The sequence below is a fragment of the Psammomys obesus genome, unplaced genomic scaffold, assembly GCF_907164565.1.
Source record: "Psammomys obesus unplaced genomic scaffold, mPsaObe1.curated_primary_1811, whole genome shotgun sequence".
Taxonomy (NCBI): Eukaryota; Metazoa; Chordata; class Mammalia; order Rodentia; family Muridae; genus Psammomys; species Psammomys obesus.
Genome location: NW_026589345.1, coordinates 49201 through 55200, shown reverse-complemented (window position 1 = coordinate 55200; position 6000 = coordinate 49201).

Below are 6000 nucleotides of genomic sequence, written 5' to 3'. Positions count from 1 at the left end.
AACCCTAACCCTAACCCTAACCCTAACCCTAACCCTAACCCTAACCCCAACCACCGGAACCCGAACTGGAACCCGAAAATGAACCCAACTTCACTGATTCAGTCTGTTTCTTTGCAGTTTCTTTGCAGTCTGTTTATTACTGTTGCTCTGTAGTATAGCTTGAGATCAGGGGTGGAGGTACCTCCAGAAGATATTTGATTGTAGAGGATTGTTTTAGCAACTCTGGGTTTTTTGTTTTCCATATGAAATTGAGAATTCTTCTTTCAAGTTCTGTAAAGAATTTTGTTGATATTTTGATGAGAACTGCATTGAATCTGTAGATTGCTTTTGGCAGAATGGCCATTTTCACTATGTTAATCTTACCCATCCATGAGCATGGGAGATTTTCCTCTCTTCTGATATCTTCTTCAATTTCTTTCTTCAGAGACTTGAAGTTTTTTTTTTCATACAGTTGTTTCACTTGCTTCGTTAGAGTCACACCAAAGTACTTAATGTTATTAGTGGCTGTTGTGAAGGGTGTTGTTTCCCTAATTTCTTTCTCAGCCCTTTTGTCTTTGGTATATAGGAGGGCTAGTGACTTTTTTGAGTTAATTTTGTAACCGACACTTTGCTGAAGCTTTTTAGAAGTTGTGGGAGTTCTCTGGTTGAATTTGGGGGGCCGCTCATGCATACCATCATATCATCTGGGAATAGTGAAACTTTGGCCTCTTTCTTTCCAATTTGTATCCTCTTGATCTCTTTTAGTTGTCTTATTGCTCTAGCTAGGACTTCAAGTACTATGTTGAAGAGATATGGAGAGAGTGGGCAGCCTTGCCTTGTCCCTGATTTTAGTGGGACTGATTTAAGTTTCTCTTTATTGAGTTTGATATTGGCTATAGGCTTGCTGTATATTGTCTTTACTGTTTAGGAATGTGCCTTGTATTCCTGATCTCTGTAAGACTTTAAACATGAATGGGTGTTGGATTTTGTCAAATGCTTTTTCAGCATCTAAGGAGATGATCATGTGGTTTTTTTTTTTCCTTCTGTATGTTAATGTGGTAGATTACATTGATGGATTTCCGTATATTGAGCCACCCCTGCGTGCTTGGGATAAAACTTGGTGGATGATATCTTTCATGTGTTCTTGGATTTAGTTTGTGAGTATTTTATTGAGTATTTTTACATCAATATTCATAAGAGAGATAGGTATAAAATTCTCCTTTTTTGTTGGGTCTTTGTGTGGTTTAAGTATCAAGGTGACTGTGGTCTCATAAAATGTGTTTGGCAATGGTCCTTCTGTTTCTATGTTATGGAATAGTTAGAAGAATATTGGCATCAGCTCTTCTTTGAAGGTCTGGTAGAATTCTGTGCTGAAACCATCAGGCCCTGGGCTTTTTTTGGAAGGCAGACTTTTGATGACAGGTTCTATTTCCTTGGGAGATATAGGACTGTTTAATCTATTTACCTGACCTTGGTTTGGCTTTGGTAAATGGAATCTATCAAGAAAATTGTCCATTTCATTTAGTTCATTTTTAATGAACTCTACATCTTGATTATCAGGCAGCAGAAGAGCACTGTCATCTCCAGACAGCCAGTAAGACCTTATCTACACTCGGTGAAGTCTGAGCATAGACCTCAAAGCTCACCGCAACAGTGACACATTTGCACCAAGACCACACCTCATAGTAGTGACACTCCCCATGGGCCAAGCATTCAAACACATGAGTCTATGGTAGCCATAGACTATTCGAACCACAATAACCAAGCTTTTCATCCATGACATAAGAAAGAATGGCATGGCAAGTCCTGAGGATTTAGTAACCAACAAGATTTATTGGCTGAAGACATTTTCATGTCCCAGCCAGTCTCAGAGCTGTTGCCTTGCAGAGGGAGGGATCAGCAGTATGTTACCTATTGTTTGTCCTCTTGATTTCTTTCATGTCTGTGGCCAAAATCTTTAGGGGGTGTCCCCTGGTCAAATTTTATTTTTATGTATTTTGATAGAATCCAGTTTTTTTTTCTTGCTGTTGAAACAGAAACAAAACTTCTCCCCAGTGAAAACACAATTCCTGTCTTCATTCTGATATTAGGACATTAATATGCACAGGCTGACTTATTTCAGTGTTTTTTTTTTTATAACCCAATATCTCTCAACAGCTGCTATTTTTGCTCACTAGCATTTAAAAAATTAAAGTTAATAAAGAATTACATAACCTATACCTATGAGTCTTTGTTACTACTTTCTGTTTGTTAAGCATCTCTTTGAAAATATGATTAGATCTGTCTACAACTGCTTGCCATGAAGGATTGTGTGGTACACCCATAAAATGCTTTATATTATGATATGCAAATATGATTCATTTTTCTAGAGACGTATACTGGAGCACTATCATTTTTAATTTGTACAGGAAGTCCCATAATTGCTATAACTACCAAGAAATGTCTAATTATAGAATCAGGGTTTTAGAACTCAAAGCAGTTGCTCACTGAAACACTGAATATGTGTCTATGTTACGGTGCACATATTTGAATTTTTCAAACTGTGAAAGGAAGCATATGCATTTACCAAATTTCATTTTTTGGGTAAACTTCTGGGTTACTCCCTGCAAATAATGGGGTTTGGCTATATAAAGAACAAGTAGGACTTGTTGTAAAGAAGAAAATTTCTTTGGCTTGTTGTAAAGAAGAAAAAACCCTCCTTTTTAAACCTTTGCTGTAAACATGGCATTTCTTACGAAATTTTGAAGCTTCTACCACATTTCCTATCAATAACTGAACAATTTCATGATTACCATGTGCTAAAGGGTTTGGTATACCTGTATGGGAACTGACATGTGTTATATACAATGGATGATTTGTATTCCTGATCACTTGTTGGTAGTTGAAGAAAGTCAATTTAGAATCATCCTGAACAAGTTTGGCAGTTTCTATATGCAAAACAACTTTAAGCATATTGAGATGCAGGAAAAGATTATAATATCATAAGAACTCTGATTTTTGAACTGAAGCATGTGGGCTTTGAATTACTTTGCTTATTTTTCCTGACTTATACCTAGCCATTTCTGACTTATTTGCATCAGTATAAATTGTAAGTGCTTCAGAATTTGGTGTTCTCACTGCATGGAGGAAAATCCAATTAACTCTTTATAACTAAACTCACTTATTCTTATGATACTAACCCTGACCTTGACCCTAACCCTAACATCTGACCCTGACCCTAACCTTGACCCTGATCCTGACCCTGTCCTTGACCCTAACCCTCTAAACCTGACCTTGACCCTGACCTTAACCCTTATCCTAACACACAAGGCAAAAGTAAAGAATGGATTCCTGCAAACTGTCCTCTGACACACACAAACACACACAAACACACACACACACACACACACACACACACACACAAATAAAGAAATAAATGAGTAAATAAGTAAGTAAATGAATAATAATGTAATAGAAAATCTTTTTAAATTTTTTTAAAAAATGAGTGGTGCCTGGGCCTATTGGGGCCTCACAGACTGATCCTGCCATCAAAGAGCTTATGTGGGCTGGATCTAGATCCTACATGGTCATGTGGGTTCCCTCACAATGGAAGTAGGGGCTATCTCTGACTCTGTTGCCTCCATTTGTATTTCTTTCCCATAGTTGAGCTGCCATGTCTGGCCTCGGTGGAAGAGGATGTGCTTATTTCTGCTGTGACTTGAGGTACTGAGGTAGGTTGGTACCTTTTAGGGGTCTCCCTTTTTCTGAGAAGAAGGAATGGGTGAGGGAGGTACGAGGGTGTGACTAGGAGGAGAGGAGGGAGGGGGTTGGGATCAGACTGTAAAGTGATTAAGTATATAAAAATCAATGGTAAATATATACACACACAAGTGAGATTGAGGAAGAAGACACATAATGTCCACCTCTGGCTTTCACACACATGCAAACACACATTTATGTCCACCCACACACATACATATATACTCACTTGTGCACACACATGAACATGTACATATACATATAACAAGCATGTACACACACATACAAACTAACTTAACAAAAAACTTATACTCTTAAAAAAAACTTAATTGTATATTATTGCTAACTATAGATTAAATGTTTCAAGCCCAGACCTTAATCATTTTATATAACTTGATATAGGGTGGATAATAAGTCCCCACCTCCACCTTTCTCTAGCCATTGGCAATCACCCATCTACTCTTTGGCTCTATTTGCTTGATTACTTTATCTTATATAAATCAGAAGGGTTTGCTTTATCATGACTGGCTTATTTCCTTGAGTGTAAGTTATTTGTACAATTCATTCATGTCATTGTACACTATTGCAGAATTTTCTTCCTTCTAAAAGTGTAATTTTTATTTTTTCTTTAATTATTTTTTCTTTAATCCATTGATCCACTTGTAAGTTGTTTCTACATTTGATCCTTTGAATTGTATTGCAATGAACATAGATGTATGACTAGTTCTTCATGATCTTGATTTCAATTCTTTTGGATAAATATCTAGAAGTATTTTACTTACTGGATTTTACTTAGTTTTGTTTTAAAATGTTGACGAACTCCAGGCATACCTTGTCAGATGTATCATTTTCCATCCCCTCTAAATGGCATTCTCTCTAGCATACAAGTATTCTAATTACACCACATATTTTTGAACACATATTTTCAAAACATAATTACATAGCAAGTTAAGATATTTCATTGTGACTTCTGTTTACATTTCCCTGCAGATTAGTAATATTAAATAAGTTTTTGTAACAGCAGGCATGTGTAGAAAATGACTATCTTAAACTATATAAGGTTCTTCAACTAATAGTGAAAAACAAAACAAATAACTTGATGAAAAAAATAAATGGAAAATGCCTTAGGACCCATATCCTTGATAATAAAGACCTCAGTCTGCACAGGACATGAGAATCTAACTTAGGCACTCTCTTCCTATTTGCAAAGCACATTCTATCTTTAAAATACAATGGTTTATTGTTCACTTGGAATAAGCCAATAATAAACACAGATGATCACTCCAATTTCTAAGTGACTCTGGGATCTCTTGACCTGAGGAACATTTATTGTTTACTTAGACACTGTGGCTGTGGTTGGATGTAAATCCAGGGTTATGGAAAAGAAGATTGCTTTTTGTCTTATAGTTTCTTTGAAGGGTTTGTTGTTGTGAGGCTTATAATGTTCTAATTTGATGCTTAATACAAGTAAGGAAATAAGCTCTTTCTTCTTATATAACTTTGTAGAAAGATTTTCATGGAGCACAGAAAGTCAATTTTTGAAATAATTGTTCCAACAGAGAGGGAAAACAAAACAACAGCAAAATCATTGATAAGAATTGTAAACAAGATGGGAAAATAATAATCACATTCTCACCGTGCCTCTATTTGTTTTCAATCCTCCCCTGACCCTTTGCATGTGGGAGTTTTCTATCCAGATTCATTATCTATCTAGTTAAGAGAAAATAAATAAAATTCATAACATAAGAATTGAATGATTTTAAACATCTAAGAGCTAAGAATACTATATGACAGAATAATCATGGTATGTGTTTATTATTGTTTTATTATCATACATCAAAACGGTAAATTGAAAACAAATACTATAAGTTCTCCAGATCATTTAAGTTCCAACAAACACACACAAAAAAATCATACTTTGAGGTATCTATCATTTGGGGATATAGTGTACTGTGATAGCCTTGCCAATCATGCTTCTACTTTCACTTACCCCCTCTAGCAAAGGCACAGGGTGCTACCTGAGACCTGCTAGGAGGGAACATCAGCACATCAAACATTAACTCTGTTCCTTGGCTCTGCCTTTTACTGATGTGAGAAACTTTACATTTTACTAATGTGAGTTCTTTCCATTTCAGTAGAATGGCATGAATAGGAATGGTGGTGGATTTTAGATCTTTAATCACAGTATAAATTATGGAGAATGACAGGAGCTATTCATGCCCATGCGGTTCCTTGGCATATGTTAAAAGGGAAAGCAAGAGAAAAGAAAACTGCTGCCAGTGA